Genomic DNA, 13,243 nt, shown 5'->3' with positions numbered 1-13,243 from the left:
TTTAACATTTTTTGGGAGCGCTCACCAGTGCGCGCCCCGGTACGCGTACCGGCAGCGCTACGGGAGTCCTCCATCTTGTGTTTCGGTAGATTTTAGACACAAGATGGAGGACAAACAACGTTGGGAATGGGTAAAAGGGGGCACGGTAGACACCCCCTGACCCCCTAGGTTTTCTGAGGGGGGCTTAGGAGGCCCATATAGGCCAAAAAATTATTTATTTACTTTTTCGCGTGGGGAGCGCCCGGTACGCGTACCGGGGAGCGTACCGGGGAGCGTGCTTTGGTGAAAAACAGTGAAAAAAGTTAGAGTAAAGTAATCATTTTGAGTGATCAGAGGTAGGGTAGCCCTGAAAAGAGCTTTTGGGTTCTGTGGCTGATTTAGGTACCTACAAGTAGGTTCCAATGCACAGTCTTAAATTGAGGAGGAATATTCTATTCCCCTCATCTGAGAAGTGCACACCATCTCCTCTGTAGATATCTTGCATGTTGTAACGCAAGTTATTATTGTATATTGAACCCATTCCATAGTCTCTCATGTAAGCAGAAACAGATTTATTCACATGTTTCCGTGCTTTCTCAAATTGTGGACAAAATTGGTTGGACCACTTCCATTTCTGTCTTTGGCATATATTGGAATATACCAAGGCAGTTTGTGGGAAAAGTGTCATCAATTGCCCAAAGGTGTCCTTTAAAAGCATTTCCAGACCTACCCCAGTCAAAGTGCCTAGGTCATTTCCACCACAGTGCAAAATTATGAGGTCAGGGTGTGGCAGATGGTAAAAGGTTTTCACCAATGGTATCAATTGATGACATCTCAATCCTCTGTGGCCAATCCACTTGATGTCTACATTTGGTAAATCAAGGTTGTGAAAATTTCTGATAGCTGCATACCTTTGAGCCTAGTGGATGTAGCTATATCCAATAATCCAGACAGAATACATGGTGAGAGGAGGTTCTGGTGCAGTCAGATGAAGTGTAGGAATGAAATGGCAGTTGGAACAGTAGGAGTTTGCAAAAAAAAAAACTGTGGAGTTTCAGTGCTCTTGAATTACAAGCAATGATTGGTGGATTCAGATAGTTGAAAACTGAAAGTTAGGGTGCATGCTTCTGTTCTGTGAAAGAAGTAATTTGAATGGTTAAGAAAAAGTCATTTAAAGAAACATAGCACCGGATAAGCTGGTGTATTGAGAGGTCAAACATCCTTGCTGAGTTCATTTGCAACATTGTAGAATAAACTTTTAAACCTGAGAGTTCAGTGAGGAGGGAGTTGCTATGGTAACAGGTAGAAAGGGCTGAGGGGGGGAAGGGTGTTGGTTTGTAAATAGAGAGGGAAGAGTTTTAATTGGTTAACATGAGGGATATGTGTGTAGAATTAGAGGTTTTCTGTGCCATTTATGGTTGCAGTGCCTGGAGTACATACCTTTTGCTCTGCTAAAGAAATATTGGTGTGTGTGTCTGACACTGTTCTCAATCTCCCAAAGCATTTGTAAAGGTGAGTAATGATTCATTTAATATAGATAGAGACTTGTATACTCTATGGAGATGATTTGGAAGCAAAATGTGGTTTTTTAATGTTGCTTTGTGTCATTTTTTTGATAATGCTTGGTAAAAAGTTTTTGCTGCATAGAGGAATTGTATTTTGTAAAATTGTGAAGTTTCAATAGTGACATGGAATGCTTGTACATAGAACCTGTGCTGTGTTTCTTAAATGTTATTTAAAAAACGATTTTGGGGCAAATGAATGGCTTTTACATTTTTGAGAAGGAATAAATAGTGTCTGCATGATTAAATAAATATATTTGAACCTTTCACAATCATGTCACCTGTGTTACCTCAGATTAGGAAGCAGATTGAGCTGCTTTCTTGTTGGTTTGTGCCATGTTTTTTGATAATGCTTGGTATGAAATGAAATGAAATGAAAATGAAATTTGTAAAGCGCTACAGTTGCCCTGAGGAGTCCAGGCGCTGCGACTAAACAGGATTGCCCTCAGACGAAAAAAAAACAAGGATTCTGGTTACTGAAACAAAAAAGTTTTAAGTTGCTTCCGAAAACTGGTTAAGTTAGAATTGTTTCTCATGTGCAGAGGGAACATTTGCTAGATAGAGGATTTGTATTTTGTGAAATAGTGAGGTTTCAGTAGTGAAATTGAATGCTTGTACATAGGACCTGCGCTCTGTTTCTAAAATGTTATTTAAAAATCGATTTTGGGGAAATGAATGGCTTTTACATTTTTGAGAAGGAATAAATAGTGTCTGCATGATTAAATAAATATATTTGAACCTTTCACAATCATGTCACCTGTGTTACCTCAGATTAGGAAGCACATTGAGCGTCTTTCTTGTTGGTTTGTGTCATGTTTTTTGATAAGATAAAAAGATAGAGGATTTGTATTTTGTAAAATAGTGAGGTTTCAGTAGTGAAATTGAATGCTTGTACATAGGACCTGCTCTCTGTTTCTAAAATGTTATTTAAAAAACGATTTTGGGGCAAATGAATGGCTGTTACATTTTTGAGAAGGAATAAATAGTGTCTGCATGATTAAATAAATATATTTGAACCTTTCACAATCATGTCATCTGTTTTACCTCAGATTAGGAAGCAGATTAAGCTTGTTTCTTGTTGGTTTGTGTCATGTTTTTTGATAAAGCTTGGTATCAACATTTGCAAGATAGAGGAATTGTATTTTGTAAAATAGTAATGTTTCACTAGTGAAATTGAATGCTTGTACATAGGATCTGCGCACTGTTTATTAAATGTTATTTAAAAAACGATTTTGGGGCAAATGAATGGCTTTTACATTTTTGAGAAGGAATAAATAGTGTCTGCATGATTAAATAAATATATTTGAAGCTTTCACAATGATGTCACCTGTGTTACTTCAGATTAGGAAGCAGATTGAGCTTTTTTTTGTTGAATTGTGTCATGGTTTTCGATAATGCTTGGTATCAATGTTTGCAAGAGAGAGGAAATGTATTTTGTAAAATAGTGAGGTTTCAGTAGTGAAATGAAATGCTTGTACATAGGACCTGCGCTCTGTTTCTTAAATCTTATTTGAAAAACGATTTTTGGGCAAATGAATAGCTTTTACATTTTTGACTAGGAATAAATAGTGTGTGCATGATTAAATAAATATATTTGCAGTTTTCACAATCATGTCACTTGTGTTACTCTAGATTAGGGAGCAGATTGAGCTTTTTTCTTCTTGCTTTTTGTTAAGTTTAATGATAATGTTTGGTATCAACATTTCCTAGATAGAAGAATTGTATTTTGAAAAATAGTGAGGTTTCAGTAGTGAAATGGAATGCTTGTACATATGACCTGCGCTCTGTTTCGTAAATGTAATTGGAAACACGATTTTGGAGCAAATGAATGGCTTTTACATTTTTGAGAAGGAATAAATAGTGTCTGCAAGATTAAATAAATATATTTGACCCTTTTACAATCATGTCACCTGTGTTTCCTCAGATTAGGAAGTAGATTGTGCAGATAAGGTGAGGCATGTCCATGGGTGCAAAGGAGGTGAGGCCTGTGTCCATGAGTGCAGTGTAGAGGACTCACGTCCTCTGACTCTTGGACAAGACTCATCTCCTCTGTGCCCCCTGGACAGGCCTCAATGTATTGGGTATAATTGATGGTAACAGGGTGCAGATGAGGTGAGGCGTGTCCAGGGGTGTAGATGAGCTGAGGCCTGTCTAGGGGTGCAGATGAGGTGAGGTCTGTTCAAGGTTGCAGATGAGGTGAGGATTGTCCAGGGGTTCAGAGGAGGTGAGGTCTGTGTTCAAGAGTGTAGTGGGAGAGAAGCCTGTCCAGGGGTGCAAAGGAGGTGAGGCCTGTGTCTAAGAGTGCAGTGGGGGAGAGGCTTCATGAAGTCCATTCCACTGCCCTGTTAGACACAGGCCTCAACACCTCTGCTCCCCTGGACAGGCCTCACCTCATCTGCACTCCTGGTTAGGCCTCACCTTATCTGCATCCTGTTACCATCAATTATACCCAATACATTGAGGCCTGTCCAGGGTGCACAGAGGAGGTGAGGCTTGTTCAAGGGGCAGAGGAGGTGAGTCCTGTCCAATGCACTCTTCGACACAGGCCTTACCTCCTCTGCACCCCTGGACAGGCCTCACCTCATGTGCACAATGTACTTACTAATCTGAGAAAACACAGGTGACATGATTGTGAAAGGTTCAAATATATCTATTTAATCTTGCGGACACTATTTATTCCTTCTCAAAAATGTAAAAGCTACTCATTTGCCCCCAAATCGTTTTTCCAATAACATTAAAGAAACAGAGCGCTCGTCCTATGTACAAGCATTCGATTTGTGAGTTTATTGTGCAGATGAGGTGAGGCCTGTCCCAGGGTGCAGAGGAGGTAAGTCCTGTCCACAGCACTCTTGGATACAGGACTTATCTCCTCTGCACCCCTGGACAGGCCTCACCTCATCTGCACACTCTGCTTACTAATCTGAGGAAACACAGGTGACATGATTGTGAAATGTGCTAATATATTTTTTTAATCATGCAGATACTATCTAACCCTTGTCAATAATGTAAAACCAATTCATGTGCCCGAAATCTTTTTTTAAATAACATTTACAAAACAGAGCACAGGTCATATGTATAAGCATTTCATTACACTACTGAAACCTCATTCATTTAGAAAATACAATTCCTTTATGCACCAACATTTCTTTAACAAGCATTATCAACAATGTATTAGTCTCTATTATATTCTCTTCCTGACTTACTCTATTTTTCCACCTGTCCCCTTCTAACACCCTCTCTCTGACTTATTCCTTTTTACATCCTGACTCAGTGTTACACTCTCTTACACTCTCTCTTTGACTTACATTCTCTTACACCCTGTCTCTAATGTATTCCCTCTCTCTCTTTTTTACAGCAATTTGTAAGTCATACTTTCTCTTACATCCTCTTCCTGATTTACTCCGTCTTACAACCTTTCTCTTTGTAACATTCTCTCCCAGACTTACTCCCTATTACACCTTTTGTCTGTTTTACACCCTCTCTCCCTCTTTCTGACTTTTTTATTATCTTCCTCTCTTCCTGTTACACCCTCTGTCTGACTTACTCCTTGTTACATCCTCTCTCTGATTTACTTCCTCTTACACCCTCTCTCAAACTTACTCTCTCTCTCTCCCTTTTACAGCCTCTCTCTGTTTTAGTCTCTTTTACATACTCTCCCCTTCTAACACCATCTCTCTGTCTTACATCCTCTTACACCCTCTCTCTGTCTTACACCCTGTTACATCCTTTTTCTGACGTATTCCCTTTGTCCCTTTCTTTGACTGACTCCCTCTCCCTATTACATCCTTTTTCTGTCTTACAACATATTATACACTCTTTCTGTCTTACTCCTTCTCTATGTTTTACTCCCTCTACCTGTTTCTTTGTCTGACTCTCTCTGTCTTTTTGTGTTAGTTCCTCTAGATCTTTTTCTCTGTCTTACTCCTAGTTACATAGTTGCTGTGATATAAACTTAGATATGTTGTAAACTAGTGTTTATATTGTTTGCTTATTGTCATTGCTTTGTTGTTTGGTAATAGTGGTCTAAAATGTGTTATCTTAACACAGATTGAAATCAAGATTTCAATAGTAAGGAAATATGCCCTCAAGGCAGAGGAGAAGAAAAGATGCCAAGCGGAAAAAATCAAAAACAGCAACGGAATTAAAGCACTCCTCTACAACAAATACTTCAAAAAACAGGAAAAAAGCTCCTGGTAAGACAACTAAGTCTTTCTTTCGGAACATATGTAGATAAAAAAAAATGTTGATGAGAATGTGAATAAACAGAAGGAGAGAGCAAATTTGAAAAGGAAGGAGAAGCCCCCCAAAAATGTTACTACTGGAGCAGGAGAGAATAATATGTATAGTAATAGAAGGCAAAACCAATTTAGGGACATTCGTAAACGAATGTTTCGCAATAGGGTGGTTTTAAATTTGTTAAAAATATTAAGAAAGGTAAACAGAGAGCTGCTTTTTATAAGAAAAAGAAAAGTGTAGAGAAGATTGTTGATCAGGCTTTTTAAGTTAAGAAAAAATTATTTATTTTAGTAATCAATAGAATTAGGACACTTAACAAGACAATTGATGTTTTCAAATCAAACAGTAGATGCAAAAGAGTAATTAATCGGACTAATTTTTGTAAAGTTTTTTCTGGAGAATGGATGCATAGTTCAACTTGTGAGCCATTTTTTAATGAGGAGAGTTACTTCCCGGAGAATGATTTGGTGCATGCAGTTGACACCAGTGGTCGAGCATATGAGGTGAAAGACGGTTGTCCGATTGAAAAAGAGAAACTCGTGTCTAGAGATGCAGAAGAGGTGTTAACTGATGAAGTTTTAGGGAGACGTACTAAGGGTCCAGTGTACACTTGGAAGTGTAGTAGTATTTGTAGTGTGCGACAGGATTCAATCGATTTGCTTCGTAATTTCTTACGTACATATAGTAAGAAAAGTCTAAAACAGAAAATGAAGATGTTGCAAGGCTTAGATCCTTGCAGTGTGAGAGAAAACACAGGTTTGCAAGGGCATTCACTGGCTTGTCTTTCTAAAAAAGTATGTCAGAGTGTTTTTCATCATTTTAGGATGTTAGCAGTGCATCATAACAAAATGAGGAAATTAGTGAGAAGGTTGTATTATGCAAAAAGTCCAGCACTTAAGCTTAAACAATTAAACAGTGCTCTTTTGCATGGAACTGAATTAGATGTGAAGAAGATTTGTGAAGAAATTGAGATTTGTTATTTTGGTGAAAAAGAGGACAGTGTAGAAATTGACACAGTAATAGAAGGTAATGTGGAAGATAATGTACAGATTTCAAGTACAGAAAAGTTTGACCAGGAAATTACCAAGTTTAAGGTGAAATCAAGTGAAAGGCCTAATTTTACTTGTGTGTGTTGTCGACGGACTCATTATAAGATTCAGACTAGGTTAGTTGATTTATATGCAGAAAGTGAAATGGAAAATAATAGTGAATGGAAGAATTTTGCAACTTTTTTGTTGGTGGAGAATTCTTTTGATTTGAGCTCTGATCACGTATTTGTAAATATTGTTATAATAAATTAAATGAAAACAAAATGCCTGCTAGAGCTGTTCATAATAATCTTGAGTTGGTAGACATTCCTCCTGAATTGATGGATTTAAATACATATGAATCTATTTTATTCAATGTGTCCATCCTTTTCAGGCTATTGTTCACATGGAGCCTAAGATAGGGAAATTGCCTCCTTCACAGAGAGGATTAAAGGGAAGACTTGTTTATTTGCCTCTAGATTTCAAGAAAAATATTGATACAATTGGTGTAGAGAAAGTGGAAGAGGAACCTCTGGTTATTCTAGTTAATGGGGTTCCGACAAAGAGTAAGAAAATCTGGCAAGATTTAGTGGATGTTAGGAAAGTCAAAAAGGCAACGTTGTATTTGGTCAAAAACAATGAGTACTACAAAGATGTATGTGTTGGAGCAGAGGAAACAGCTGCAGAAGAAGACAGTGATTGTTCAGCCGGCCAAATTTAAAAAGTTGATGTGTCTAGAAGTGAAGAAATATATGAACATTATACTATTCATCCTTTGCATTCCAAAGAAGTAATGGGGAATGCAATTGACTTGTTTCAAATGAAAGTAGCAAAAGGAAGTCCCATTAGTGTATGGGAAGAAAGTTTGGAAGCTCGTTGTTTTCCACAGCTATTTCCAACAGGTCGAGGTGGACGATATGACAATCGACCACTTCAAATTCCTGCATCTGAATACCGGACTTTAAGATTATATGCTGAATATCCAAGGTTTCGTCAATGCATCCCATATTTGTTTCATCTACTGTATGAAAGTGACTTGTCTGGGCTTTCTTATGCAGTAAACCATATACTGAAAGTGGAGCACATCTGCAAAATGTTTCGGCGAGGGACTTTATGGAGAAAGTCAATCTGCAAGACAATATTTTGGAATCTCATCTAATCAATCTCATGGCATGTCAGCGTGGTACAAACGAGTATTGGTACCGTCGTCATGGGGAATTGAAATGTATGCTAAGAAACTTAGGACCTCCTACATGGTTCCTCACTCTTATGCCTGGGACGACTTACTTCAATTTCTACGAGAGGCAAATGCAAACATACAAAATATAGAATTCAAGACACCTGGAGAACTGTGTTCTTTGGATCCAGTAAATGTATGCAGATATTTCAATCATAGATTTGAAGCTATGATGTCTTTCATTACCAACAAAAAAAAGCCTCCCCTTGGAGAGGTTTTGGATTTCTTTTGGAGAAAGGAGTATCAAGCGAGAGGTGCTCCCCACATACATATGTTGTTATGGATTAAAGATGCACCCAAATTTGGAACAGATTCGGATGACACAGTGATGAGCTTCATTGAAGAGTATTCAACATGTGCTGTTCCGAAAACTACCGAAGAAAACAGTTTAAGGCAACAAGTTTTAAGCTTTCAATCCCATCGTTGTGGAAAGTACTGTCGTCGAAAATTCAGAAACAAGGACAAGTTCTACACAAAATGTCGTTTCGGGTTTCCACGACCAGTGATTTCTAAAGGAAGAGTAAATAATTTGATGTCTTCTCTCCGACATACTGTGACGAGGGATTCACCAAAAAATACATACAATTTAAAAAGAAACGAAGAGTCCAAGTACATCAACGACTACAACCCAGTGATTTTGTCCATGTGGAATGCTAACATGGATATTCAGTTAGTTGCTGACAACTCTATTGCTGTGGCTCGATATGTGACGTCTTATATCACAAAAAAAGAAAAGACAGAACTGAAGGAAATGTGGGAGGACATTTCACATGAAAAGAGTATAAGTAAAAAATTATACAGTTTCAGTTTGAAGATGTTGTCGCATCGAGAAATTGGAGCATATGAATGTTCTGATCGGTTATCATCAGCAAGTCTCTACGCCAAGTCTAGAACAATTATTTGGGTGAGTCTAGGTCTTGCTGCAACACGAAACCGAGTTTTGAAATCTGTACAAGAAATTGAGTATTTGGCGGAGAAAGAACCAAACAGTACAGATATTTTGAAGACAAACATGTTGGATACATACTATCCAAATAGAAGTAGTCATTTTGAGAACAGTTGTTTGTATGAAGTTCTGCAAAACTATATTTATAAGAGGACCATCAGAGAAGATATCAATAATGGAATATATGCTATCATTGGGTGTGAAGGATGTCTAGTGAAGCAGAGAAAAGGCCATTTGATTAATCATCGAAAATTGAGTTGCGAAAATCCAGAGAAAAGGGAATTTTACTATTTAGCTCTTTTGCAACTCTTTAAGCCATGGCATACAGAAGAGGAACTACTTGGAGATTTTCTCTGTTATGAAGATTCTTTTAATGCAACCAATAGAATGTCCTGATTTTCCAAATTATCTGCAAATGTTGAACGAAGAAATAGAGCAAGAAGCCACAAATGCTGTAGAGATTGCTAGAGACAGTTCTCAAGACAGTCAGAGTTCTGCTTCATTGAGTCAGGATCCACTAGGAGGACCAATTATCCAAAATGAAGCTGCCACTGCCATGGATGAGGTGGAAAGAGCTATGGAACAAGCTCAAGATGATGTAGTTAACTTAGAAGATTTGGTGAAACAACTAAACCTTGAGCAGAAACAGATATATGACGAAGTCACAGAACAGGTTGAACATTGATTCAGTCATGAGACAAAAGAGTGCTCATGTACATCATTTAAGCCTGTCCGACTGTACGTGAGTGGAGAAGTGGGAACTGGAAAAAGTTTTCTGATTAAAGCAATTGCAACTTATCTGCAGAAAAGGACTGAATCACCGCTATCTTGTGTTGTTACCGCTCCAACTGGGCTTGCAGCACATAACATTAAAGGGATTACTTTACATCGTTTACTGATGCTACCAGTGGAGCATGATAACAAATTACAATACAACAAGCTATCTGGATATGCTTGTTCTGAAGTTTCCAGAGTCCTGAAGAAAATGAAACTTCTTATCATTGATGAAGTAAGCATGGTCTCAAATCTAATGCTTGCTTTTGTGCATTTGAGAATGCAAGAAATTCTTAGAACAGAGTATGATGTCTTATTCGGAGGAAAACACATTATTGTTTTTGGAGATCTACTGCAGTTGACTCCAGTGAAAGGACAACCAATGTTTAAAATGCTCACGCATGAAGATACCAGGAAGTGCGTAGGAAGCATTGGAAACGTTGATATATGGTTAAATTTCAAATATGCAGAACTGCTTCAAAATATGCGACAGGCAAAGGATGAAGTTTTAAAAATATTCTACAAGATGTAAGAATCAGAAAAGTAAGTGAGCATGGGAAAGAAGCATTACATGCACGATTAATTTCAAATTTGTATCCAAATGAAAACATTCTTCCAGAGAATATTTTTAAGAAAATTACTGAGAACAAATCTGGGATATGTTTGATGCCAACTCTGCAAGAATGTTCCATCTTCAACAACAAAATGTTAAAGTTAGAAAATGAAGAGATTGTGAAACTGGAAGCTATAGATAAAATAGAGCATATGGGAGCAACAATTATTTTGTCAGAAAATTTGAAATCAAAATTGGATTCATTAGAGAAGAGTATATCTAAAACTGCTGGTTTTGAAAAGACTCTGAATGTGTGTTTAAATTGTCGTATCATTTTGAGAAGGAATTTAAATGTTGAAAGAGGTCTGGTAAATGGAGCAATGGGTCATGTTGTTGATTTTGTGAATTACAAAAATAGAGATGGAATTGAAATTTTAAAAATTAAATTTGATGGCATTGACGAAATAGAACAAATTTGTCGTTGTTCAGCTAGATTTTTGCTTGTGAAAGACTTATATGTTCGCCGAAAACAGTTTCCTGTTTGTTTGGCATATGCGGTGACAATTCATAAATCTCAAGGTTTAAGTGTAGATAGTGCTTTGGTGAACATTGGAAGTTCTGTGTTTAAAGAGGGTATGGCATATGTGGCATTATCATGAGTCAGAACTTTATCAGGATTGTACTTGATTGAGTGTGATGAAACAAAGATTTGTGCAGATCTAGATTGTGTTAAAGAATACAATAGGTTAAGAAGAGAGTATGCTCCACATTTGCCTCAATATCCTCTGTTTGAAAAACGTGTGGTAGGCCGAAAAAGAAGAAATGAGAATAATTGCAGTGAGGTAGTAGCAAAAAGACAAAAAGTAGATGAAACTGTAATTGTAAGCAGAAAGAAAAAGGATTCTGTTGAAGATGTTGTTGGATTTCAGTTTGAAAACAGTTCTGGTGTCAACTGCTATGCTAATGTAGTGCTTAATGTTGTTTTTTTTCTTCAAAATGTACAAGAACAGATTGTTGAAAATCGGGATCAAACATTCTGCTGTTTATTGAATTCTGTGTTTGAGAAATGTAGCAGTGATAGAGCAAAAATAGAAAGTGTTTCAGAAATTCGAAATCTTCTAGACATATGTTCTGGTCAAAATCAATTTTCACAGAATATTCAGCAGGATTGTCAGGAATTTTTAATGTATATGTTTGATGTATTGGAAGATGAAGGTGTAGATATAAAAAATCTTATTAGCCTTTCTTATCAATGGCAGCATGACTGCGACAACTGTAGTTTATCAAGTAGTACTACAATAGACACCGAAAGATTTATATATTTGACTTTACCAGACTGCAAATCAGTGCCTTTTAATAATCTAGTTAAAGCAGCTGATCACAATATGGTGTGTACCCAATGTAAGTCTGCAATGCTGCCCACATTATTTATACAAAATTATGGTCAGTATGTCATTTTAATGTTCCAACGATGTAGACCTGATGGAACTAAATTGACAACTTCTATTAAAAATTTCGTGGCTTCTCAGTTATCAATTTCAGGAAGAACTTTTGCAACTGTAGCTATTATTTATCATGACGGTCCTTCAACAACATCAGGGCATTACACATGCTATTTAAAATGTCGAAAAGGTTGGACTAACTGTAATGATACTCATTTGACTTTCAAACAACGTTTGCCTTTTGACTTAAAAAATTCATACCTAGTGTTTTTACAACCAAAATCTAAGTAAAGGTAATTGGCCTATGAAGATGGGAGCAGCTAATAAAAGTTAGTCTGCTGTTTAAAATTATATTGTGAGTAAAAGTGATGAAGATAATATAAAAATTATAGTTCTCATGAAGGTACGGTAGAGGATTGCATAGTAAGTGATATCAGTATTATAGGAAATGTTCAACATGAGAGAGCCAGAGATGGAATTATGAATATTTAAATATTGTGAAAATGTTGTTTGAGCCTTTCTTTCAGAACGTCGGGAAAACGGTAATTTTAGAGTTTGTTTTAAGTAATTTGAAAATATACTGATACATCTGACACTATTTGGCCTTAAGGAAAGGTGAAGGAATGAGCAAAGAGTCATGACTGAACACAAGGAGTATATGAAAACATTGAAACATATTTCAGATGTTCTTGGAGCTTTTCTTCTAGAAAGTCGATGAAATGGAATTTTTAGAGAACAGCAGAGTACCTTCCAACGAAAAGGACCTTCATGATGTACTATTTGGCCTAAAGGAAAAGTAAGTGAATCAAAGATTAGTGTACATATGGGATTTGGAAGTTTATATGTTTTTTTTAAACACAATCTTTTTGATTGTGTTTTTTTTTTCCCGCTGTCATATGATGAATAGTTTGAACTCACTGTTTTTAGTGAAATTCAATATGTTCTGAGAACAGCAAAAATAAACTATCTAACATGTTGTACAAATTATTCTATAGTTTGTATTGTGTGATTTATATTGTATTCCCATTGTCTCACACTCACTTTCCTTTTTCCTCTCTCTTTCAGCTCTCTTTACTCACTCACACTGCCTTTCTCTCACTCTGTTTCACACCCATTCGTTTACTCCTCTTCTTTCACAACCCCTCATTTCCATTTCAACTATCTGCATCCCCTCTCTCCCTTGCACCACTTTTCAGCTTTCAGTCTCTCTGCTTTACTTCCCTTTTCCTCCTTTTCCTCCTTTGCTCTTTTAGAAATTCCTCTTTACTCACTCACCAGTATTGTCGCACTCTGTCACTATAACTCACCCACTCTCCCTCGCTTATCTTTGTTTGCTCCTTTCTTTTGACCTCTTCTCTCTATTTTCCGTTCACTACCTCTATGTCCTCAGTCCCTCACTCTCCTTGTGTTATGTTCACGTGTGTTTATCTACCTTCTATCATTTCTCTTACAACACCTTCACTGCTCCTCTCTCATCGTTCTTAAC

The sequence above is a fragment of the Lissotriton helveticus genome, chromosome 6 (genome assembly GCF_964261635.1).
Source record: "Lissotriton helveticus chromosome 6, aLisHel1.1, whole genome shotgun sequence".
In the NCBI taxonomy this organism is placed as follows: Eukaryota; Metazoa; Chordata; class Amphibia; order Caudata; family Salamandridae; genus Lissotriton; species Lissotriton helveticus.
This window is presented reverse-complemented; position numbering follows the sequence as displayed.